Source organism: Sus scrofa, chromosome 9 (genome assembly GCF_054392235.1).
Source record: "Sus scrofa isolate SSC_HxYL_T2T_F1_AM1 chromosome 9, Sscrofa_HxYL_maternal_Yorkshire_Landrace_v2.0, whole genome shotgun sequence".
Classification (NCBI taxonomy): Eukaryota; Metazoa; Chordata; class Mammalia; order Artiodactyla; family Suidae; genus Sus; species Sus scrofa.
Genome location: NC_139391.1, coordinates 96,044,514 through 96,071,467, shown reverse-complemented (window position 1 = coordinate 96,071,467; position 26,954 = coordinate 96,044,514). Strand labels below are relative to the sequence as shown.

Sequence of the window (26,954 nt, the reverse complement as noted above, 5' to 3'; positions counted from 1 at the left end):
TCCCAGAAGTGTTGTTGCATTGAAATAAAGAGAGGAGACTGTTTTGAGAAGAAAGTGGTCACTAACTATGTAGAATGATGCTGAGATATTGAGTAAAATAAAACTGAAAAATCCACCGTATTTGGCAACATGGAGATCGTTAATGACCTTGAGAGGAAAGTGTGAAAGGGAAAGGAGGGGACAAAGCCAGTTTACAGTAGGATTAATTGTGAGCTGGAGGTGAAAGAGTGGAGCTAACGTATGGACACAAATTTTCCAAAAGTGTGACTATAAGGGAACACGAGGAGATGAGTTAATACATAGGGGGTACTATATTGGACACGTCTTATGTGTCATATCAAATCTTGGCTCCCACTCTTTACCCCAGCCACTGCCTTGGTAAGCTCTAAGCAGCAGTCAACCGGCTTCCTGTAGGTTTAACCTGACAGTGACTTGCCTTGGGGCCCTCCAACTCTGGGGCTTCTTTCCTTGTGGCTGGCAGGTCCCGAGGGAACTTTTTGGCATTGATGCCTTTGGAACCCAGAAACCGTAGGAGATAACATATCCAAGGATGAACTTTGACCAGAGGGCAATGGGAGCTGATGGACCAATGCTTTTATCCCCTTTATTCCCTTGGTTGGTTGATTTTGAGACACATTTCATTAATCTATAGAGAAAGATCCATGAGGTAGAACATCAGGTCTTTTTAAAGGTGGCAAAAAAGAAAAAAAAAAAAGCATCTATGTATTAACTTCTTTCCATGTGTCACCCCTCCCCTTCCCATCCTAGGCTCACTTCTAAATATGTCACCAACCTGTATACAAGCTTTCTATACATATTGGAGCATGAAGGAAGGATCCAGTAGAAAAGGAGAAGATGAAGACACAGAAGATGACTAATGGAGCAGGACCTTTGAGAAGGTGAGAGGAGGTGGGATGAGGGCTGTGGAGAAACTGGCTGTTAGAGGAGGAGGAAGGCTATTTCCTCTTCTGTGAGACAAGAGAGCAGGCAAAAATGAATTTGGGGCATGTTGTTTGTAGTTTGGGGGATTATGCCCATTAGAAAGTTCCTGTTTATATTAGTCAGGGTTCAACCAGAGGTGCAGACCCAGTAGGAGGTAGGTAGATAATAATAATAATAATGAAAATAGTAATAATGATTTTTATTTTTATTATCTATCAAGATTGATAGATTACAAGGAACTGGCTTCTGTGATTGTAAGGTAGCTCTAAAATCTGTAGGGCAGGCTGTGAGGAAAGGTGGCAAGGTTGAAACATCCACAAGCAGAATTTCTTCTTAATCAAGGAAGTTTAAATTCTGTTCCTAAGACCCTTCCACTGATTAGAATCAGGCCCACCCAGAATATCTAGGATAATCTCCCTTACTAAAAGTCAACTGAGTAAGGATGTTAATTATATCTACTAAATACCTTCACAATAATACCTAGTTAGTGTTTGATAGCTGAGGACTGTAGCCTTGCCAAGTGGATACATCAAAAGACTATCACATTAAAGCTGTGCTCACAGAAAATTTTGCATTGATGGAAATGTTTTACTTCTGCATTGTCCAGTACAACAGCCACTAGCTATTGAACACAGTGCTTAGTGCAACTGGGGAACTAAATTTTGAATTTTGTTTAATTTTAATTAATTTAAATTTAAATGCCCTCCTGTGCCTGTTGGCCTGAAGTTCTAGAGTATAATGCAGGGTCATCAGTTGAAGATATTATTACTAGCTAAAAGTAATAAATTGCTTGATCACAACTGGCCCCCCAAATCATAACATATTCTTATTTGCCCTTTGATTTACACAGTGGGAATTTTTCACTTAAAGCTATTATCTCTGATATTGACCCTACAGTTTACTGGTATCGCAGTTTGCAAACATTAGCGGTAAACATGAGATTGTGATTCCAACTGAGCAGCTCACCATGCAAAATAGTTGTGCATTCCTGCATGGAGTCAGTGACAGTTTGCTTCCTATGTGCAAAGAGCCTCTTTCAGATGGCAAACTCATTATAAACAACAGCAGTTCGGTGCAGCATCATCTTCTCTGATTAATGGTTTGTGTTATCTCATCAGCACAATGAGAATACATGTGGTGGGAAAAATGCCCGTTCTTATAAAGAAAAACTCAACAGTTTCTTAAAAACAGAAAGTATAGAGGGAGTTCCCACTGTGGTGCAAAGGGATCAGTGGTGTCTTGGGAGCCATGGGATTCAGGTTCAATCCCTAGCCCGGCACAGTGGATTAAGGATCTGGCATTGCCACTGCTGTGGCTTAGGTTGCATCTGTGTTTCAGATCTGATCCCTGGCTTGGGAAATCCATGTGCTGCAGGGTGGCCAAAAAAAAAAAAAAAAAAGCAAAAAGCAGAAAGCATACAGGCCATAGTCCCCAAACACAATGTGATAAAACTCAAACAACAAAATATTAACAATTTAACTATTTATGTTTGGAAATGTAAAAACATTATTCTAAATGATCCTTGGATGAGTTCCCTGGTGGCCTGTCAATTAAAGGGTCTAGCACTGTCACTGCTGTGGCTTGGGTTTGATCCTTGGCCCGGGAACTTCTGAATGCCATGGGCATAGCCAATAATAAATAAGTAAATCTTGGATCCAAAGGAACTGAAAATTTTAAGATTTTTTAAAATAAACTGATAATGATTATAAATATATAAACATAGGAGCCATAGCCAAAGCCACATTAAAATACTTTTCTTAGCTTTAAAACACCTTTCTAGGAAATAGGATAAGAAAATAAACATGACTACATGTTTAATTTCTGGAAGCTAAGAGAAAAGCATCAAAATTAACCCAAAGAAAACAGAATATAAAGACAAAAATAAAACAAAAATGCTGACTTGATCAATAAAAGCTAGTTTATTCTTTCAAATACATATAGTTCTAGAAAATTTTACATTAAAATAAGAGAAAATACAAGTAAACAGTTTTATAAATTCAAAAGTCTAAATGAGGAAGTATGGGAGTTCCTGTCGTAGTGCAGTGGAAACAAATCTGACTAGGAACCGTGAAGCTGCAGGTTCAATTCCTGGCCTCACTCAGTGGGTTAAGGATCTGGCATTGCCATGAGCTGTGGTGTAGGTCACAGACTCGGCTTGGATCTGGCATTGCTGTGGCTGTGGCATAGGCTGACAGCTGTAGTTCTGATTCAACCCCTAGCCTGGGAACCTCCATATGCCGCGGGTGTGGCCCTAAAAAAGCCAAATAAATAAATAAATAAGGAATATGGAAATATTGTATGTTTGTAAATAATAATAGCAAATACTTGTTGAGAGCTTTGTTTCAGGCACTGTGGTTGAAATATACTATGATTAAATAAACTATTCATAGAATAGAATACTGTGCCTCTATTTAACGGAAAAAGGTAAATCTACATATATGATATTGAAAGTTGTGTATAACATGCTGACCTAGTGAAAAAAGCAAATTACAAAATCACCTGATCATTTGATCTCATTTTTTAAAAAATATATCTTCTTATAGATATCCATATCAATATCTATATTTTAAAATCCCAAACAGGCTAGGGATGGAACTGAATCAGGCGAAGAGAACTTCTGCATTCTAACAGTGAACATGTTTAATGAGTACATGGATGATACTTTTGAAACCACTAAATAAGTTAAACAGAGTATCAGTTCCTGAGAGAGTGCAGGTTGAAGGTTATTTCACTTAAGGGGTGTCCAAAGCAGGTCAGCCAGAACAATTTCCCTTCTGTTCCATACCAGCCTCCGTTCAATAAGGTAGCTTTGCCATGCTTGGAATATTTTTGTGTTGTTCTTCAAGTGCGGTCATCAACTGATGAATCTCCGTAATGGCCCAGGTTAACAAAAAAGGAAAACTTGTGAATTTCAATAGGCTGAAGATGTCAAGTTGAAATATACAAGGACTGCAGGCTCTTGAGGGCTATGTCAGAGAACCTTAGCTGCTGATGACCTTGTGGTGGCCATGCAGGAGGGACCAAGGCTGTGGCACCAGCGTGAGGGGAGGCAGGGTTCAGCCCCAGAGTGACTCCCTGAAAAGTATCACCCAGAGCTGACTTATATTATAATTTAGTCAGCATGGTTTTATTTTTCTTTATGTTGATTTCATGTCAGACTGTCTCTAGTACATTCCTTGTATTCATTACATTTTGTTGAGAATTTTTTTAAAATGTCCTGCTGATGACTTGCAATTTTTCCTGACCAGTAGTGGCAACTTCTGAAGTTACTAGCAAGCTGTTCCTCCACAGTCAGGAACAAATATTACTATATGGTTGGCTGACTGACTGACAGGTTTACAGAAGATTTTAAAATTAAAAGGGACCATTGAGATTACATTAAATTAAACAAAATTTATGATGATCCTGTTATGCTCCAGATCTCTTTTCCATCCCTTGGAGCTTACCTTCTGCAGCAGTGGCATTTAAAATTCTGTGTGAACAAGGATCTCCTGGAGGGTTTGCTAAACAGATTCCTGGTCCTACCAGAGTTTCTGACCCAGTAGGTCTGGGGTAGGAGCTGAGGATTTGCAATTCTAGCAAGTTCCCAGGGGCTGCTGCTGTTTAAGTGAATCATTTCTCTGGAGTGGCAACAGAAATTTAATGCCAGCCACAAAGCGAGCCACATATGTAACATTCAGCTTTCTAGAATCCATATTAAGAAAGTGAAAAGAGTTCTTGTTGTGGTGCAGGGGAAACTAATCTGACTAGTATCCATGAGGATGTGTGTTCAATCCCTGGCCTCGCTCGTGGGTTAAGGATCTGGTATTGCTGTGAGCTGTGGTATAGGTTGCAGGCATGGCTAGGATCCTGTGTTGCTGTGGCTGCGGCGTAGGCTGGCAGCTGTAGCTCTGATTCAACCTCTATTCTGGGAACTTACATAGATTGTGGTTATGGCCCTAAAAAGCAATAAATACATAAATTTATTAATTAATAAAAGAAAGTGAAAAGAAACAAGTAAAATCAGTTTTAATCACATTGTTTGACCTAATCTATCCAAAATCTTATCATTTCAACATGTAATCAATATTACAAAAGTTATTAATGATTTATTTTACTTTTGGAGGGGGTGGGGAGTTAAGTCTTTAAAACCTAACATGTATTCTATACTCACAGCACCTCTCAGTTAGAACCAGCCCCACTTCAAGTGCTCGGGAGCCCCACATTGGACAGTGCAGTTCATATTATCTGGTACATCCTAACCATTTTTCTTCCCAACATACTTGAGGGACATGACAGACTCCCAACAATAACAGTGACTCATTAAGGCTACACTTTTGGGAAAATATATATGAGCAGTCCACCCCTCATCCACTTGTATGAGGGGCTCATGGAGCTGGAGCAGGTATAAGATACTTAACCCAATGAGGACTGCTGCAGTTTTGGCAGGGAGGCCAATTCCAAGTATAGCGCAATGTCCTGTCCATATTTACCCAACACCTGAACCTTATGGATTCGTAGGTGACATTGGAGTAAGGGGCAGGGGAGCAGAAAGAACTGTTTCACAGGGCCTCAAAGACAAGGAGCTATCAACAGCACTCATTTGGGGGCTCTCTGGTAAAAGAGGCTCCACGTCCTCAGGAAGAAGCTTTTTTTATGCTGAATGGTGTTCACCTTTGCCGTGGTAGGGGCTCCAGTCTGCCCGCTGTGGCAGGAGCAGCAGTGCCCAGCAGATGGGGGAAGATGGCAGAGCAGTGGGAGAGCTTGAAAGAAGTGTCCTTGTTTAGTGAGTATATGTGAAGACTCTGGGGACTTCTAGGAATGCTAGCAGAATGGAACTTAGAAGAGGAGGCTGAGGTCCTATCAGCATGTGGGACAGAACCAGCCGAAGTTGGTTTATTATAGTCAGGGTGACCTCATCACGTGGATCAGTCCTATAGGGGTTCAGAAAGTTAGCTAGAGATATCAGGGAAGGCTACATAGACCAGAGCAGTCTTGCACTAGGTCTGATGACTCTGGATACATAAAAATGGAGGAACTGGGGGGTGAGGGATGAGGGGGTGTTGTTTCAAGATAGGAAACAGCTTGAGAAAAGGCCCAAGTGGGTAAGAGGCATTTTGGCAGAAGCAGCATATGCCTGAAGGACGACAGGGAGAGCCATGGCTGCAAAACATGGGCAGGAATGTTAGGCTTAGGACTTTGGACTTTGCTTCATAGGACAGAGGGAACCCTTGAGAGTTTTTGAGCAGGGCAATGTTATGATTAGATTGCTGTTATAGAGAAAATAATTTGGCAGCTGCATGTAGAATAAACTATTTTGAGAAGAAACTAGAGGCCAAGACCAGCTTTGTTGTCCTCACGAAAGGTGAGGAGCTACCTGAACCTGAAACAAGGGTTGGGGATGGAGGTAGAGGGAAGACCTGAGAGATGGCAAGAGGAGAATTGATAGCACTTCTTGGGGGATGGTTGCCAGGGTAGGAATGAAGAAGGGAAAGATAAAGTTTGAAAGACAGATTGAGAAGGGACTAGTACTGGGGGAGGCAACATAGGAAAGGAGAGGGAGAGAGAACTGGGAGAGAGAAAGAGAGCCAGAGTCAGCCAGACAGCCAGCCAGACAGCCAGACACTGGATAAAAGAGAGAGAAGAAAGACACAGACGATACCAAGGTTCTGAAGCCAGTAGCTGATGCAATCAATGGTGACACCTTTAACAGAAATAGGGAAATACTCAGAAAATCTGGTTACCTCAGTTGAGTTAACCCACGTCTTGGAATCATCACTTTATCGGTACCAAGCACTGAAACTGAAGGCCGATGGCCAAGTTTGTTCTGACTGTGACCCTTCTTGGTACTTACTGGGAGAACTGTGGGCAGCAGTGCAAGCATCCATGATGAGACAGTCCTGCTATCAAATGGCAAAATATCCCTGTTGCTAGGAGACATATTCCACTGTCTTCTGCTGAGAGGAGAGATGCCTAACTATTAGTCAGATCAGCTAATGTTCAGAAAAGATTTTTAACTCAACCCAAGACAGATTTTGCTCAGTTTTAGGTTGCCCTTGGAGAGATGGCAGTTCCCTGACTCCCTCCCCAGCCCCCCAAGCAACATCCACCTTTTCTTGCCTACAGCTGTCCCAGGTGGGTGTCTGCCGTGCTGCCTGGGCACCGTTGGATGTGTCACAGATGCAGCTGTGGAAACAGCTGGTCCATTTGTTTGATGCTCTCAGCCTTGCCTCACATATCACCTTATCAGACAGGCCTTTGGAGGCACTTCCAAGTGATAGATTCAAATCCAAGATTTAGAGAAATGGCTAGAAGTAACAGTGAAAATCATATGCAAGGAAAAATCCAAGCCCTTCCTTCACATTGTTGTGAGAGAGGGAGAGAGAGAGAGGAAAGGACCCTATGGTAAAGAGAATGGGAGAAAAGAGTTTTCCACTTTATTTTAACTATGAATGGTATTTTAACCCTTTCAGAATTATTCTTTGGTACGCTTTGCAGAAGGGAGACCTTAAAGCATTTGAAAAATTCATTTAAGAGAAAGACAAATACCATATGATATCACTTATATCTGGAATCTAATATAAGGCACAAACGAACCTTTCCACAGAAAAGAAAACCATGGACTTGGAGAATAGACCTATGGTTGCCAAGGGGGATGGGGAGGGAGTGGGGTGGTTGGGGAGTTTGGGGTTAATAGATGCAAACTATTGCCTTTGGAATGGATTAGCAATGAGATCCCGCTGTGTAGCACTGGGAACTATGTCTAGTCACTTATAATGGAACATGACAATGTGTGAAAATAGAATGTGTACATGTATGTGTAACTGGGTCACCATGCTGCACAGTAGAAAAGAAATTGTATTGGGGAAATAACTATTTAAAAAATAATAATAAAAAAAAGAAAAATTCATTTAAAACCCTGGCATTCGTTTGATAGGAAATTTACCCTTTCGTTTCCCCTGAAAGAAATCTAACAACTCTGGACTGTTGACAAACATTCCCTTTTGCTGTCCCAACTCTTCCTTAAGGCAAAATGAGGTAACTGAAATTTTCTAAGTAAATATGTAATTACCCCAGTTTGCATAGTATTTGCATAATTAGGGATGCAGGGATTTTTTTTTTTTTCCTCCTTCTGTGAGAGAAACCCAGCCACAGGACCTTCTTGGATTTCATCTTGTATCTAATTTCCTGCCATAGACACACAGTGCTAAGAGAATTTTCCCAGACATACAATCTGACCGCCGACCCCCTCATCCCAACCTCCCCAAATTAAATTACTCAAGCTTCATCCTGCCCAATAGCAGGAAATCCATTATTTTCCAAAATATTCCAGAGGACTATGGAGAGTGATTTCTTAGAACTAATGACAGCTTCTGAAGTCTTCTGCTTCTCTCTCTCCTGGCTTTACTCCAAGAATATAGCCCCTCCTTCATTTCCTAAGGCATCGCTAACACAATCTGAATTACAGTGTCTAATCTGTTTCCTAAAAATGGAGCTAGCAAAGAGAATGACGAAGCACAAAAGAAAAACATAAAGTTCTAAATACCACAGTCCTATTCATCTATTCCATTTCGTGAGTCCTTCTTTACCTTTCCACCCTGAGTTCTGGCTTGTGGCTGGAATTCGTTGTCTCACTCACATCTTTGTTCTTCTCAGAATCCCCAGCTCTCAAACTGTAAAGGAAAACAAAAATCCATTAATTAAAGCAACTAAGAAAAAAATTAACATTCCCCTCTCCTGAAACCCAATCCACAGCTCTCTGCTTAAGGAAGACTCCTTTTTACTTTACTAAGATATTCAGCTGCTTTTTTAAAACAATTTCCCCTATCTCAAATTAGTCTAAACCTTATCTTAGACAACGAAAAATTCCTTTAAAGTCTTCCTTAAAAAAAAAAAAAGAGGTATTTTCCTCTAAATTTGAATCAACCACTCCCACCTAGCAATGGCCACAGTGTGTAGGCAGATTTTTGTTCTCTTAAAAAAAAAAATTCATGAAATATTTACTTCTCTGCTGCTTAAGATATCTTTATTTATATTCAGTGGAACCAAGCTGGCGGGCAGGAGGGGAAGAATGGCTGTCTCTGGAATTAAAGAATCTAGGAAGGAGAATAGAGCCAACAAAGAAATTCATCGTAAATATTATTCAAACTCTTTAAACCATGTGAAGGAAGATGGTGTAAAAGAAAAACTACATGCTTAGGGTTCAGGCAGATGACAGATCTGATTTAAATCTAAGTCTAACAGCTATTTACTCTTGTGTCCTTGGGCAAGTTACTAACATTTGTAGAAGAGAAGTAAACATACCTACAACACTGGTTGTTGTGAAAATTGAGAAAATGTATGTGAAAAACTTGGTATCTTGTAGGGGGCTCAAGAAATAGTCCTTCTTGTGCCACTGCTCAGACTAGTAAACTGATGCTTTTACCAAATGCCTCGAATGCCTTGGGATTAACCAATGGAGTAAGACTATGTTTCACTAGGCATCTTAGAAGCCAAACTCAATCTCTCACCTCTTCTTCTGTCTTCCTGTCCCTTTGTAGCATCTCTTCCATCCTGCCTCCATTCTTTCCTCTCTCCAACCTCCTTTCTCCTATCATTTACTCTTTGCTGTGTAATGTCCAGTGAATGGTGCCAAAATAGAATTAGCGCTTATTCTAATTATTGAATAACATTTTATGTTCCCTCTTTTTCTTGGTAGAAGTAAAAAATTTAAAGTTGTTTAAGAAAGAGGATAGGAGTTCCCATTGTAGCTCACTGGGTTAAGAATCTGATTAGTATCCATGAGGATGCTGGTTCTATCCCTGGCCTCACTCAGTGGGTTAAGGATATAGCATTGCTGCCAGCTGTGGTGTAGGTCACAGATGCAACTTGGATCCGGTGTTGCTGTGGCTGTGGCGTAGGCTGGCAGCTGCAGCTCTGATTCGATCCCTAGCCCAGGAACTCCTATACGCTGCAGGTGTGGCCCTAAAAAAAAAGAATGAAAAAAGAGCATAAATGACCTGGCTTTCAGTGTACTGATCTCAGTTGATTTAGGGAGGTGGGGAATGGAAGATTCCAAATTCTCAATAACAAAACAGGTTCCTTACCCTTGCTTTAAACCACTTGGCTTCTTATTTTGTTTTCTTGTTATTTACTCAGTAGTCACACATCTGCAGATGTTGTAAAACAAACAAAGGGAGAAAATCACAATTACTCTGCAGTTATCCATCCAGGGGATGAAAACCTGGAAGTCATCCTTAATGCCTCCCTTCCTTCCCACCCCACAACCATCAGTCAGTAAGGCCTTTTGGTTCTACCTCCAGGATAGACTCTGTATCCACTCACTTTCCCTCATATCCAGGGCCACCACTCTCACTTCCTGGACTGTTCAAAAAGCCCCTTAAGGATTGCGCTGCACCTACCTCGCAGACCTCACGAAAGTCTCCACACCAGCCAGAATAGGGTTGCTGCATTTAGCAAATAAATACAGGACACCCAGGTAAAATTGAACTCTGGATGAACAATAGGTGATTTTCACTTGTGTAAGATATTATTAAAAATTGGAGTTCCATGATGAAAGATAATATGAGGAAAAGAATGTATATACATGTATGACTGGGTCAGATAGCTGTACAGCAGGAGTTGACAGGACAATGTAAATCAACTACATTAAAATTTTTATTAATTTATATATATAATATTTTTTGTCTTTTTGTCTTTTCTAGGACCACACCCACGGCATATGGAGGTTCCCAGGCTAGGGGTCTAATCAGAGCTGTAGCTGATGGCCGTGGGATCCGAGTTGCATCTGCGACCTACACCACAGCTCATGGCAATGCCAAATCCCTAACCCACTGAGCGAGGCCAGGGATCAAACCCGAAACCTCATGGTTCCTAGTCGGATTCATTAACCACTGAGCCACGATGGGAAATTTACCCCCAGTTTTTTTTAAATTGGCATTCCCGTTGTGGCTCAGCGGGTTTAGGACACAACATTGTCTCTGTGAGGATATGGGTTCCATCCCTGACCTCGATCAGTGGGTTAAGGATCCAGTGTTGCCACAAGCTGCAGTGTAGTTTACAGATGCGGCTCAGATCTCACATTGCTGTGGCTATGGCGTAGGCCTGAAGCTATACCTCCGATCTGACCCCTAACCCAGAAACTTCTATTTGCCGCAGGTGCAGCTGTAAAAAAGAAAAAAAATTATTTGTATCCTAAAAAATTATTCATTGTTGAACTGAAATTCAAATTTAACTGAGTATCCTATATTTTTTCAGGCAATCCTAAACTAAAATCATTCCTTTAAAAATGTAGATCAGATCACATCAGTCCACCAATGACTTCCCAGTTTTCTGAGTAAAGCCAAACTCCCTTCCAAGGCTCTCCTAGACTGCCACTGTCTACCTCTCTGGCCTCAGCCATGGCACTCTCTCACTGTGCTCCTCAGGCTGGCCCTCTTCCTCTTCCTACATCCAGTCAAGTCCATTGGATCTGCCATTTCCTTAGCCTGGAATTCTCTTCCTCAGATTTTTACCTGTCTGGCTCCTTGGCAATCACACCTCGACTCATGTGTCTCCTCCTTAGTGGACCTTCTCTGTCCACTTAGTCTAAAGCAGCTCCCCCATCAATCTCTGTCACATCACTTGGTTTTATTTTCTTCATAACACACATCCCACATTCAGATTCTCTTGCCTGTTACCTGTCTCCTTCACTGAGCTGCATGAAGTCAGGGAACTTGTCTAGCTCTTTTCCTGTTACATTCCCAGCATCTAGAATAGATTCCTGGCTGATGCACAGTAGGTCCTCAATAAATTCTTGTTGAACTCTCTTGCTGTAGCTGAACAAAGAGGTAGGGTCCACCCAACTTGGTAATATTGCTCTGTCAATCCCTGTCACTGGTTCAACTGGCATCTTTATCAGAATAGACAGACACAGCAGCCTGGAGGGGATGAGAGAAGCTCCATTACTGCTTGCTGAATTACATTTTATACTTTGTTGACTCAACTATCTGCACATAAGGCTAAGAACAATCTTTCCATGATCCATCTTTAAATGAAAAAAATCAAGTTACAAAATGGTATACATAGTATGACCTTTGTAATACTCATACCGCAAAAATATTTGTTGAATGAATCATGTTTTTTTTTTTTTTAAAAAACATGCCTGCATGCAAATGTCTGGAAAATGGCCTGAAAAAATAGACATCCAAATGTTAAAAAAGATACTTTTGGTAACGACATTATGAGTAATACTTTTTTGGGGGAAGTGGGGGACATCCATGGCATGTAGAAGTTCCCAGGCTAGGGATCAAACCTTCACCACTACACTAACCAGAGCCACTGCAGTGAAAATGCTGGATCCTTAACCTACTGAGCCACAAGGGAACTCCAAGTAATAATTTTGTCCCTTTACATTTTATTTAAATTTTTGTACCATGAAAACATAATTCTAATCATTTTAATAATCAGAAATAACAATAAAACCATTTCCATTTTGATTTTTTTTTGAAATTTGTGCCTGTCTTCTGAACTTTTTTTTTTTTTTTTAAGGACCACATGTGCAACATATGGAGGTTCCCAGGCTAGGGGTTGAATCGGAGTTGTAGCCACCAGCCTACACCACAGCCACAATAATGCCAGATCCAAGCTGTGTCTGAGACCTACACCACAGCTGATGGCAACGCTGGATCCTTAACCCACTGAACAAGGCCAGGGATTGAACCTGTGTCCTCATGAATGCTAGTCAGATTCATTTCAGCTGAGCCATGATGGGAACTCTATTTACATTTTTAAAGGAAGGAAAAGGATTTGCTACAAGAAACTTGATATTTGCATGAAAGGATATGAGGGGATGGTTGACAGAAAAGGAACTACTGATAGCTTTTAAATATATAAAGATACACTCATTCTCAGAGAAATGTGAATTAAAACTATTCTGAGATATTCTTTTCACCTATTTGACAAAAATCCCAAAGCTCAATTATACACTCTGAATCAAAGCTCAGTAATCACTGATTGTGGCTTATCAATCTTTTATGGGTTATAAATAACCAAAGGGTTATTTCATGCTGACTTTCTCTTTTAACTCTAGAGAAGTGGTTCCCAAACATTTTGTTTTAGAATCACCTGTGGGGCATTTAAAAGTCCTGGTGCCCAAGTTGCACCCCATAGCAACTAAATCAATGTTTGGGGGTGGAAACCAGGCATCAATATTTTTTTGGAAGGTCTTTGGATGATTTTAATGCCCAGCAAAATTTGGAAAAGTTTCTAGTTCATGCTCACTCTTTTTTTTTTTTTTCCTTTCAAGGCTGCACTTGCAGCATATGGAAGTTCCCCGGCCAGGTGTTGAATTAGAGCTGCACCTGCTGACCTATGCCACAGTTCATGGCAATGCAGGATCCTTAACCCACTGAGCGAGGCCAGGGATTCAATCTGAGTCCTCATGGATACTAGATGGGTTCTTAACCCACTGAGCCACAGGGGAACTCCCATGTTCACTCTTAAGGAGGCCCTCAATGTTGAGCGTGCAGGCTATGGCATCAACAGAGCTTAAGGGTCAGGACTGAGCCTAAGACCATCTCTGTCAATACAGCAGTATTCTTTCCAGGAAATTCCTGTCTAGGAAGAAAACGCTGTAAACCAATAAATAACTTTCACATTTGCTTTTGTCTGAGCAAATAAATTGTTCATCTGTCAAACAGCTTTCTTCTCAAGACAATAGACTATTTACTCAGGCAACAGTTCACTTGTCAAATAACTGTTTACTTACCCAAGACTTGCCCTTCACCTTGCTGCATCCACCAACACTAAACTATTATGTCATGAATTCTGCCCAGTTCTAATCAGACTCCCCCTTAGAATGGCCTTAAACCACTTGAACCCAAATCCCCAAGCCCCATAAATATCCTTCCTTTAGTGTTGCTTGATTAACAGGTTTTTCTGTACTCTTTGGAGGACTTGGCTTCTGATAATGTAACTTTACTGCCCTTTATCTTCACCCTCATTTCGGTCGTGTAGGCTCAGAGGAAGAGCTTTCTGACCTCAGTCATGTAAATCCCATCCTTTTCTGTAAACCCCAGTCCCACAGTCATTCTCTTCTTTGGAACCTTCCCCTCTTTCTAGGAAAATCACACCTGTGTTTCTTTACTCACATACAATATTTCTGACACCAGATGTATAGGTTTTCCGCACATCAAGCAATTCTCTGCAACACCAGCTGGGTGTCTTAAAATTTAATCCGATTCTGACACCATCTACCTGGAGTTAGCATCAGACCCCACAGGTTAAGGACTCAGTTCCACAAGACTGTCCCCACTTCAGACACCAGCCACAAGTCCCAGGTGGTCACTTGCCCTTCTGATGGGCAGGCTATATATCAGCATCCCCATAAACCCTTACTTGGATTCAATAATTTGCTAAAGTGGATCACAGAATTTAGGGGAACACCTTTGTTTGCCAGTTTATTACAAAGGACATAATAAAGGATACAGACAGATGCAGAGATACATAGGGCAAGATGCATGGGAAGGGGCAAACCACTCTCCAAGCACTTCTACCAACCTGACCTGGGAGCTCTCTGAAGCTGGTACTTCTGGAGTTTTTATGGAGCTTATATGACACAGGCAAGATCAACCATTAACCCAGTTTCCACTCCCGCTCCCTCTTCTGGAGGATAGAGGGTGAGGGGAAAGTTTCAAGTTTCTGGAGTTCCCACTGTGGCTCAGCAGTAATGAACCCAGTATCCATGAAGATGTGAGTTCAATCCCTGGCCTCACTCAGTGGATTAAGGATCTAGCATTGCCATGAGCTGCAGTGTAGTTTGCAGACGCAGCTCAGTTCTGGTATTGCTATGGCTGTGGTGTAGGCCTGCAGCTGCAGCTCCAATTAGACCCCTAGCCTGGGAACCTCCATATGCTGTGGGTGCAGCTCTAAAAAAAAAAAAAGAAAGAAAAAGAAAGCAGGTTCTAAGTTTCTCATCATGGCTTGGTCTTTCTGGTGACCAGCCACCATCCTGAAGCTACCCAGGGGCCCACCAAGAATTGCTGTTAGAACAAAAGACATTCCCATCACCCAGGAAATTCCAAGGGATTGAGGAGCTCTGTGTCAGGAACTGGGGTCAAAGACCAATTACTAGAACAAAGGATGTTCTCTAGTGTTTTTATTACTTCGGAAATTCCAAGGATTTTTAGGAGCTCTGTGCCAAGAACTGGGAGGCAGATACAAATAGATATACATCTGTGTATATGTATATATTTGTACATATATAATTAATATATATTATAAATATATATAGTTATTTCACAATCTCCTTTCTCTTTTCTTCCTATCATCAGATGTGCTGAGATTTGCCCTGATTGAAAGGATATTCTTTTGATGCTGGTACCACTTCTCACTATAGGTTAAGAATTCTTTCCTGTCCAAATCCTTGAGTATGTGAGCTGCCACCACAGCATCACCTTCCTGGGCAGCCACACCTCTCCTAGCTTTCTCCTCCTGACTCACCACCCACTTGAACCTTTTCTCCCACGTCTTACTAATGACCTCTTTATTGCCACATGGAAAGTCTCTTATCAGAGTTCTTTTTGATGACCCCACTGGATATGAAACTGTTACCTCATCTCCCCCCCCCCTTTTTTGGTTACCATGATATGTCACTCACCCAGGGCCACTCCCTCACTTTCCTTCTCTCACTCTCTTGCTCCCCTTTTTAGTTCCTCTTTATTGCCACCCTTACCATCTGTGAATATCCTCCAACACCTCAACTCACAAGTCCCATTTTCACAACTTCAGCACTCACCTTCAAGAACCATGTCTACATCAGTAAGTCCAGCATAGGATAAAGCAGGTGCTTCACAGACAAACACCCTCGAATTAATTCATCAAGTAGTGGATGAGGACGAGCACATCATTTCCAGGGAGTGTCCCATAGGAGCAGTTGGAATTGCCAGCAGACTCTGCGTCTGGACTGAGCAGGGATGTGTGCTCAACAGTGGACCTGTAACCTGAAGCAGAGCGTCCCAGGGGCTCCGCTGCATCTTGGAGACCTCATGGCTCCATTCTCATGACCGTCTATCCCTCCCAGCAGCACTGCCTACAGGATGCCCACTAAGGTCTTTGGCCAACACTCGGCATAATCGGGGTGGAGTTTACGAAGGGAAACTGGGCAATATCCTTATAAGAGTGAGATCTCAAGGTGGCAATCTTCACTCTCCCCCTCCCTCATGCTACAGTGAGAAACATGTGTGATCTTTCTGGGGTAGTGGGGGTACTAACTCACTATCCTGCCCTATTTTAGTTCTATCACAGGCACTGAATTAGAGCTGAAAGACAAACTCCTCAGAGGGCCTGCTCATGAGCTATCCCTGAAATAGCTCCAGAGACATCCAGAACTGCCAGTGGGCAAGTTGTATTTATGGTTTAACCACCAATCCAATAATCATTGTCTAACAAATATGTTTAAAGCAACAGTTTAGAAGACACTATACTAAGCAATGGTGAGAAGAATATTTATACAGTCTGTCCCCTGCCTCCAAAGAGCTCACACTCTGGTCCCTACACAACCATATTTAAACCAAGTGTAACACAGAGTTAGACAGGCTTGCAGAGAGATGGGGACAAGGAGCCATCATATTTGTAACAATGTGTAACGTTTCACAAGGTATTTTCCCATCCATTACCTCATATAACATTCAAAACAGCCCAAGAAGATGAGCAGAGAAAAAAGTGTTGATTCCATTTACAGAAGAGGCTATCAAGGCATGATGAAGTCACCTGCCATGAAATGTGTCTAGCATACAGTTGAGAGCTGGGACAGGAACACAGGTGGCCAGGTAGAATCCCCTGCTTTTGTCACCCTCTCCTGCTGCCTGCCTACCCCAGTTTCCTCCTCTGTATAAAGAAGGTGCTAAGTGTCTTTCTTCTTCCATAGTCCCTTCAACTATGAGACTCTCTGACCCTATAACAAGGTCCTTCCTCCCAGGAGCTCCCAGTGCAGGAGGGACAGTTGGACTGAAAAACTGCCATTCTCCCCTGCTACCTCATCTGGTTGTTGTGAAGAGTACACTCTATAATGTGCTAACCCAGTGCGGGTTTTTTTGTGATCCCATAAAACTAGACGCAATGACCTTAACACTTGGTAGATACCACTTTGTAGTAGGGGTTCCTCCAGGCTCTTTTTAGTTTTCCAGGTATTTGCCTCCCTGGGAGGCTTCAGGGGCAGGGAGCATGTCACACCCACCCTCACAAAGAACAGCATGCTCAGCACAGATTGTTGAGGAAACAAATGGAAAAGTCAAGGCAGGTTGCTTGTAGAGATGGAGGTGGCTGCATCCATGTACTGAATTCTTTTTACCTCAAGGCACATTTTCCTGCTTCTGAAAATACATCGTTTGGTATGTTGGTGGAAGCTCACCGTGAAAGTCAGTGTCTATAAAATGGGGCAGAGGGCAGATTTTGAGTAGAGAGAAGGTGGATGATGAGGCAAAGAAGGAGGAATAAAAAAGAAAGAGGGAAGGAAAAAAGAGCATTAAAATGTGAGAATGCTTCTATGTCCATAGATGTTAAGTGCCAGGGCTTAATTTGTCTTGGCATCCTCGTATTTTTTTTTTCTTTTTTTTCAATATTCTAACTGGTAACTCCAGGTCTGCCTTGGAGAGACGCATGGACAATCTCATGACGACATCACGTTCCAGGAAACTTTGCAGAAGTCACAGCAGCGCAGTGGCAGCAATAGCTTCCCCCTCCTCCTCCGGAAGCCTGGAGATTAGCTTTGTGTTGTTTTAGCCTCTCTGGCCTAGGCAGCATCACTGGATGGAAACACTCCACCCACCTCCCCACCCCAGCTCCCATTGGTCTTGTGGTCAGTGAAGTAAATGTTTTTTGTGCCTCTTAAGAAATGTGGGACAGGAGCTTGTGTGGAGCACTGCCAACGTGACAGTGGAGGTGCGTCAGAGGCTTGGTGACAGGTGGCAGAGGCCAAGGGCCTAGGGAATCACTTACAGTCATGGAGGTTTCTTTCTCCTTCAGCCTTTATCCTCTGATGGGAACGAGGCAGTGGGCAGCCAAGCCACACGATGGGGAGCCTGGAGAAAGATGGCTTAGGCAATTTGCTTTTGAGTTTCCTTCTTTAAATAACTACAGTCGGTCAATTCCCCTGGGGGCATTTGCTTTTTGGCTGCCTCGTTAGTCTTTTTTTTTTTTAAGCAAATCTCTTAAAAAGACTTCTCTTGGTTTTACATGCGCTTGCCTAAGCTTGTTTCATTCTTTCTTTTTTTTTTTTTTCTTCTTTTTTTTGGATCACACCCTCAGCATATGGAGGTTCCCAGGCTAGGGGTCGAATCAGAGCTGTAGCTGCTGGCCTACACCACAGCCACAGCAATGCCAGATCCTAGGCATGTCTATGACCTACACCACAGCTCACAGCAATATCAGATCCGTAACCCACTGAGCGAGGCCAGAACCTTTGTACTCATGGATGCTAGTCAGGTTCGTTTCCGCTGAGCCATGATGAGAACTCCAGGATTTGTTTCATTCTTCTAGTACTGAAGTTCCACTATTTAATGGTTAGGAAGGAGCTGGCTCTGGCAACAAGGGCAGTGGAAGTGGAGATTCATTTTGCACTTGAGATCAGAGAGAGAGAGAGAGAGGTTTGGGGAGAGAGGTTTGAGGGACTGGATATGCAAAGTGGCTTCTAGCTGACAGCTCCAGGGCAATCAGCTGATGTACAGTTGGAAAGAGCAACAATTAGAAAACACTGCAGATTGGGGTGGTTTCTCATCTGAAATATGGCATCTGCTTTGTTTGCAAATTTTCTCCACATGGAGCTAAGCAATAGTGCGCTGGTAAACTGGCTCTTTGGAAAGAGAAGGCTGGTTTGTTACTTTAGTAAATACTCTGACTGTGGCACATTTCCAGCTTGGCTGACCTGCTTGCTAAATTCCTGAATATCTAACACAGCCCTCTGGAGCTGGTACCAGCAACTCTAACCAGCCACAGGCTAAGAAACACATCTCTACTTGCCACTTCCAGGCCAGCTTTGGGTCCACATGTATCACCCCCTTGCCCCCTGGCCCCCACCCCCACAAAAAGACTAACTTCAGCTTTGCCACCTGTTAGATGTGTGCTCCTTGGCAAGGGCTTTACTTTTTCCAAACACAGTTCACTCTTTTGAAGAATAAGAGAGTTCAGGTATCTTTAAGAATCTGAACGCCTGCATCATTCTTCTCTGAGAATTGCACCTTCTCTCTCACCGTGCCATACTTGGATTAAAAAGATTCTTCAGGAGTTTCTGTTATGGTGCAGCTGAAACAAATCTGACTGGTATTCATGAGGACGCAGGTTCAATCCCTGGTCTTACTCAGTGGGTCGGGGATCCCACTTTGCCAAGAGTTGTGGTGTAGGTCAAAGACGCAGCTCAGATTCCATGTGGCTGTGGTGTAGGCTGGCAGTTGCAACTCCGATTCAACCTCTAGCCTGGGAACTTCAATATGCTGCGGGTATGGCCCTAAAAAGCAAAAAAAAAATAAAGAATAAAAATAAAAATAAATTAAAAAAAAAAAAAGACTCTTCACCTGTGGCCTGAGCTGATTAAATCAATCCTAGGGGAGTCCCTTTATTAGCTGGCCAGTGGCCAATCAGATCTCGCCCTTTGATTATTTGCCCAGAGTAATCTCCAGCTTGGATTTGAGTGTGGAGAGAAAGCCAGACAGAAAGAGACACCCATTGAGGGGATCCTTTTCCTCCTACGTTTGCCTGCTCTTTGCCCTGATGGTTTAGCTTTATCTTGGAGATACCCCAGCTGCTTCCAATAAGATTTTTTTTTCCCCCTTAGGCCAGTTGGAGTAGGATTTTGTAAACTGCAAACGAGAGAGCTTTAAACAAGGCAGAAATGATCTTAAAGGCTTTGTGTGTGTGTGTGTGTGTGTGTGTGTGTGTGTGTGTGTTTTGTCTTTTAGGGTCACACCCGCGGCACATGGAGTTTCCCAGGCTAGGGGTCTAATTGGAGCTATTGCTGCTGGCCTATGCCACAGCCACAGCCGTAGCAATGCCAGATCTGAGCCGTGTCTGGGACCTACACCACAGCTCATGACAACGCCGGATGCTTAACCCACCGAGCAAGGCCAGGGAATGAACCCGCAACCTCATGGTTCCTAGTCGGGTTCGTTTCCACTGAGCCACAATAGGAACTCCAAGGCTTTTTTTTTTTTTAGCTCTAGTATTATGCTGATGGTTCTCCAAATGTGGTCTTCCCACCAGAAGCATCAACTTCACCTGGGAACTTATCAGAAGTGCTGGTTCTCAGGCCCCACCCCAGACCTATTAAATCAGAACCTCTAAAAGTAGGGCCCAGTAATTTGTGTTTTTACCAGCCTTCCAGGTAATTCTGATATGTGCATTATTCTCAAGAGGTTATGTCTTATGAAAGAATGGCATTTTCAGAACTGGTATGATTTTTTTTCCTGATTAACTTATTAGACTGAAGCCAAAAGATGATTTTTATTTTCTTTATTTTTTATTTTTTGATGTCTGCACCTGCGGCATATGGAAATTCCTGGGCCAGGGTCAGTTTGGAGCTGCAGCTGCAGGCTATGCCACAGCCATGGCAACACTGGATTCAAGCCACACCTAGGAGTTAGGAAGCAGCTTATGGCAACACCAGATCCTTAACCCACTGAATGAGGCCAGTAATCGAACCTCCAGTCTCGCAGAGACAACATCAGGTCCTTAACCTGCTGAGCCACAATGGAAACTAAAAAGATGGTTTTTATTGCTAAGAAAATTAGTAATTTTTATAAGTAACGTATTGTTTTTACAACTTGAAAGAAATGACAGTAAATTTTTTCTTTTTTTAAATTTTCTCTTCAGTGGACTAAAGCTGGTATTTCAATGACTAGCCTAAAAGAATAGAAGAAAAGTATGAAGAATAGGAGTTTCTGTGATGGCTCAGTGGTTAACGAACCCGACTAACATCCATGAAGACATGGTTCGATGGTTCAATCCCTGGCCTCGCTCAGTGGGTTAAGGATCTGGCGTTGCCGTGAGCTGTGGTATAGGTCACAGACGCAGCTAGGATCTGGCATTGCTGTGGCTATGGCATAGGCTGGTGGCTACAGCTCCAATTCTACCCCTACGCTGGGAATCTCTATATGCCATGGGTGTGGCCCTAAAAAGACAAAAGACAAAAAAAAAAAAAAGTATGAAGAATAAATATGCTGCCAATAAAGGACAGAAAGTAAGCACTAGATAATTTCAAAATGGTGAAATCTGGAAAGATATACAGAACAGATAACCCAAATCCCGTGTGTTTTGCATTGGACAGGATTTCGCAAAATGTGCCATTAAACACTGAAATGACTAATAATTTCTGGCCTTGGGAAACTGCACTAATGATTGATTTACATAAGTACAGTAAAAAGTGAAACAGGAAATTCTGACTTAACTTCATCCTGTCTTATCTACAGTTTTCACTGTTAGGTTCGGAGAGATAAGGTTAGATGGGAATTTTCAACTGCAACAAATCCTAAACGGTCAGTTGGAATGGATAAGGCTCATTTATAGGTTGCTTATTTGAAACTAACATATTGTTTTTCTATGAAAAATCGTACCAATGGAGAGCAGATTGCAGTAGCAAATGGAGTCCCCAATGTAGTAAATTTCAGCGCTGGAAATAAAGGGGGTCCCTGGGTGGGCGGGTCCCAGGAGAGGCTCTGCACTTTAGCAGTTCCTTCACCAGCCCCTAGAGGGCAACCTCTAGGCTGGGGTTAGAGAAAGCACAGTGATGAAGGCAGGAGTCAGGGGCCATTTGGGGAATGCTCTGGTGAAAGGAACCAGGTTCCCTTTGCAGAAGCATCAAGGGTAGGAGGACTAGGGACGGACAAAGGTTCTGCAGTTGCACATCCAAAGATGTGTTTGCTGACAACCTCTGAAACAAGTCTGAAGAGCGTAGTGGTTACACTTGCTGGCTCTGCAGTCAGATGGATCCTGCTTGAATCCTATTTCTGTATGACCTTGGGCTAGTTACTAGAACATGCTGTCTTCATGTCCTCATCTGTAAAAGCTAGGTGGTGATGATGAGGAAGATAGCGTTTGCCTAACAAGGTTGTTGTGAGAGTTCAGCGAGATAATTTATTTAAAGCACTTAACACACTGAGCATTTAGTATAGGTTAGATGTTGTTATATTAGTCCTGGAGATACTCTTGTTAGGTGATTCTTATTCTTTTTGAAAAAAAAAATGATGGATGGGAGTTGAATTAGAGGTTCATTGACTGACACACATGAGAAGTATAAAGAGGATTTTAATGCTCGTGGGGAAATGCATCTACTTTCGTATGTGAGCTGGTGACCCTCATCCCTGAGTCTTCACAAAAGATTCCACTAATTGAAAATCTGATTAGGAATGGTTTCCCTAGGAATTTAGGAATTCTAGAGAAAATAAATACAGGAAAGAGGTCCACAGTAATTCATGAGGTAGAAAAGATGTTTATTATTATAGTGCTTATTTCCTTCAATATGATTGCTGTTTGAAGGTAATTGGATTGAAAAACAAAAAGAAAACAGAGGAGGAGTTCCCGTCGTGGCGCAGTGGTTAACGAATCCGACTAGGAACCATGAGGTTGCAGGTTCGGTCCCTGCCCTTGCTCAGTGGGTTAACGATCCGGCGTTGCCGTGAGCTGTGGTGTAGGTTGCAGACGCGGCTCGGATCCTGCGTTGCTGTGCCTCTGGCGTAGGCCGGTGGCTACAGCTCCGATTCAACCCCTAGCCTGGGAACCTCCATATGCCGTGGGAGCGGCCCAAGAAATAGCAACAACAACAACAACAACAAAAGACAAAAAGACAAAAGACAAAAAAAAAAAAAAAAAAGAAAACAGAGTCCAAACAAGCCCTGCCTAATAGCGCAGGGAAACTGGACTGGGTCTGTTTAGTCATGGGTCTTGCTCTTTGGACAGCCCCAACTGCTGAAAATATTCACGAGTGTGGTTTGCCTTCGTGGTCCTGGATAAATACAGATCATACACTGCCCTCCCAGGCTTCGGAAGTGCTTGGAAAGGCCTGAAGGGTTACAGCTGTTTGGCCCTGATACAGGATTTCCCAGGGCCCTCGCGGAGTGTGGGCAAAGTGTCTGTGCGGAAGTCTGCGGGTGTGCCGGCTGCAGCCGAAGTCATCTAGCGAAGACTGCCAGAGAAGGACCCCTCAAGCCACCCGTGTCTGTCCCAGGGATTCAGACCACATATCCCCGTGTGCCCGAGGGGTGCTTCTGTCTTACAGCAGGGAGACACAAGTAGGTTCTGTTGGTGGGTCTTCTATTTATTGCAAATGATTCCATCTCAATGAAACACTCTTAAAATCCAAGTATTTGCAGAGTAAGGGAACACCCTTCAAAAGTACATAAATCCTTGTGCCAGATGGCATCGGAGAGCTCCCTTGTGATTTCTCTGGGTCTCTTCCAGTTGACTGTAGATCCTCAGGCACTGCATGCCCCCTGACCCCTTCCCCAGAGTGCCAAGATAATGGACTCAGACTTGAGTGAGCTCAACCTCGTGACTGTGACATACAGAGTCAAAAGCTCTGGAGCCAGGGGGCTGCGGGTTCCAGGTCTGTCTGGTTCACTTGCTAATGTAGTCACATAGCAGCTGCCAATCCAGGAGTCTCTCTTGTTAGGGTCTAATCTACGTTGTTTTCTGAAGAAGGAGTTTGTGCCTAGAAGTCTTTCCATGAATATCTGACATTGGAAGCAATAACTTTCTCTGCTGACCCTCAGACAGACCCTGATAAGATTGTACCCAACAATTTGCTTGGGGCATAAGCCATCTTAAGAGTACTCCCATTTGTTTGTTTGTTTGTTTGTTTTTGGTCTTTTTGCCTTTTCTAGGGCCGCTCCCACAGCATATGGAGGTTCCTAGGCTAGGGGTCTAATTGGAGCTTTTGCTGCTGGCCTACACCACAGCCACAGCAACGTGGGATCCAAGCCACGTCTGCAACCTACACCACAGTTCATGGCAACGCTGGATCCTTAACCCACTGAGCAAGGCCAGAGATCGAACCTGCAACCTCATGGTTCCTAGTCTTCGTTAACTGCTGCACCACGACAGGAACTCCACTCCCGTTTTAATAAGAAGAAATTCGGTACAATGGCAGCTGCTGTGGGAAATCCTTTTGCAGGCACAGTCCTGCCTAGCTGTCCTAAATGACTTCTATCACACTTGTCAAATTGCACTGAATTTTCTTTTCTGTAAAATGGGGATAGCCACCCTTGACTTTACTGACCCAGAAGAATATATATAATGATAAAAAGAGATAATAGACATGAACTTTTTTAAAAGCATTGACATCAGGGCATTTTATTGTAATTTTTGATAAGCAGCAGTGTGGTATTAAGGAAAGAGCATATGTTTTGGAGCCAGGCAGATATGAGTTCTGACTGCTCTATGTTAGCTGGGTGCCAACTCACTGAACCTCTGTGAGCTTCTGGTTTTTCACCTATAAGTAGGGATGATGGCCCCCACCTCTCAAGTTCATTGTGAAGTAAGTGAGAATGAGATGGTCTTTAGAGTTCTTTGTGGTATTGGCACTAGAACATGCTGGCCGTTATTCCCCAGAGAACCATACAAACACGAGGTTTTATTGTCTACAAAGGGCAGTTATGGTAGGATATCTGGTCTAGCCTCAGGTTGATGGAAAGCTGCAGGATCTTTGAGAATCCAGGGGTGCTCTGGGGGCACTCCTGGCCTGTTCTAAACTAAGAGAGCTGTGAGCTCCATTTCACACCCAAGGGGGTGCTTCTAGGTGGCCTCCTTGGCACTTGGACTTTTACTCCCCAGTGGCCCTACTTTCAGGCATCCCTTAAAATGCCAGCTTTGAGTAGATGGAGCCCAGTCTGTCTTATTCCCTGATATATCACCAGCTCTCTGAGCAAGGCCTGGGACACAGGGGATCTATCAACATTAATTAAATAGACGAATGACCAGTGTTGGCCATCTGGACTTGCATTGGATTCTCCAAAAAGTCTAGTCTGAACCTGAACTCCAGGAAGTTAGGGTTGAGAGAAGGATTTGTGGTCACAGAATGAGAACTTAATACCCAGATGGTATTGAGGCCAAAGAAAGTAGTGTGCAACACATGGGGATGACGCGTGCTCCTTCCCACCCCACGTCAGCTTGGAAAAGTCATGCATCTTGTTGTTCTTGAAGGAAGGGATGGAAAATATTAGCTTATATGTCAAGAAGGCAGATGCATGTCAGTACTTACTGACACTTTGGGAAACAGGTCCATGGATCATTCATTTATTCAACAAATATTTATTGGGGTCCTATTTTGTGCCAAGCATTATCCTGGGCACTCAAGATATGTAAGTGAGCCAAAGAGACAAAATCCTTGTCCTCATGGAGTTTCCATTTGGGTGGGGCAAATGGAAAGAGATCAATAGCAAAGGTGAGTGGTGGAAATATAATGAAGAAAACTAAAGCAGTGTTAGGGAATGGAGAAAGGCAGGGTGTGCCATTTTCGTTAGGGGGTCAAGAAGGGCCTCCCTGAGGGTGAGGGGAAGCAGTGTGCCCAGAGGCATGCATGAAGAGTCATAATAACATCTCAAGGGCATATGAGAGGCCGAGAGAGGGACGAGAGTCAAGGACCTGAGGAAGAGATCTGATTGGCACATTCAAGAAACAGCAAGAGCACCCGTCTGGCTGAAGAGTGTGCAGAAGGGAGAATGATAGGAAATGAGATCAAAAGGAAGCAGGATCCAGTTCTTGGAGTACATTTTAGGCCAAGGCCAGGACTTTGGGTTTATTCTAAGTGTGACAAGAGAATTTTGAGCAGAGGAGTGATTTCCGTTTTTAAAGGACTCTGGCTGCCTGCCCAGCTGCTCCTACTGCAGAAGCTCTGGTGAGAGGTAATTGCAGCTTGAATAAGAATGGGAGGGGCAGAAGAAATAAATGAAGTGTGGGATATGGTTTAGTGACTGAGCCAACAGGATTTGCCAATGTAGCTTTTGATTAAAACATATCAAGGGTGACTCCAAGATGTTTTACCTAATTAAGTGCAAATGTTTCCTGAGAAACGCACTGAGGTTTCTTGAGGGGGAATTAAAGGATCTGGTTTGAGGTACTATTATAGTCATAGTCACCTATTGCTTAGTGACCTAGTGACTTAAAGCTACAATTTGTCAAATGTGGACTAGGCTCAGTTGGGTGGTTCTTGGTTGTTTTCCTCTGGCACTTGCAATGAGCTATCGAGGACTCTTTCGTATGGCTGGCCATTTGCTGGAAGCTCAGCTGGAGCTGTCATTGGCAATGCCAACACATGTTGCTTGACATTCTTACATGAGGGCAGCTCCAAGAGCGAGTACCTCAGGGAGTTGCATTTCAAGAGAGCCAGACAGAATTCTACCATAGGTTCCATGACCTAGCTCTACAACTGCCGAACTGTTACTTCTACTGTATTTTACTGGTCAAGCAAGCCACTAAGGCCAGCCTGTATGCAACCAAAAAGGAGTAGACCTTCACCTCTCGATGCAAGGAGCAGCATCCATGTAGAGGGAGGGAAGGAGCTGTTGGCAGCCTTGCTGGGACACCACCTATCACTGATGCTCTGTTTGAAACGTGTGCTGATATTCAGGCCTGGAACTCAGGGAGCGATTGGGTCTCTGGAAACTGGGCAGAAAACTTCTCTTCAAGATCTTTAGATTCTTGAGTTCCCGTCGTGGCCCAGTCTTTAACGAATCCAACTAGGAACCATTAGGTTGTGGGTTCAATCTCTGGCTTTGCTCAGTGGGGTTAAAGATCTGGCATTGCCGTGAGCTGTGGTGTAGGTTGCAGACACTGCTTGGATCCCGTGTTGCTGTGGCTCTGGCGTAGGCCGGTGGCTACAGCTCCAATTAGACCCCTAGCCTGGGAACCTCCATATGCCGAGGGAATGGCCCTAGAAAAAGGGAAAAAGACAAAAAAAAAAAAAAAAAAAAAAAAAAAGATCTTTAGATTCTTACACTTGATATTGTGAAATTAGAAAACAAATTACCCTCCTGCCTTTTTTTTTTTTTTTAAGTTACCTATTTGAAACC

General features: G+C 43.0%; 2 protein-coding genes across 4 annotated transcripts in view; both read left to right on the top strand.

Annotated features, from left to right (window-relative positions):
• The window catches only part of TOMM7 (translocase of outer mitochondrial membrane 7), a 346,781-nt gene that overhangs the window by 186,135 nt on the left and 133,692 nt on the right, over positions 1 to 26,954 (top strand). For all 3 annotated transcript variants that reach the window (XR_014814214.1, XR_014814213.1, XR_014814212.1), the window contains exon 3: positions 769 to 899. The gene's annotated coding sequence lies outside the window, so the exon portion shown is untranslated. The remainder of the gene's footprint in view (positions 1 to 768; positions 900 to 26,954) is intronic.
• The window catches only part of RAPGEF5 (Rap guanine nucleotide exchange factor 5), a 434,425-nt gene continuing 408,239 nt past the window's right edge, over positions 769 to 26,954 (top strand). The window contains exon 1 of the mRNA XM_084978468.1: positions 769 to 899. The gene's annotated coding sequence lies outside the window, so the exon portion shown is untranslated. The remainder of the gene's footprint in view (positions 900 to 26,954) is intronic.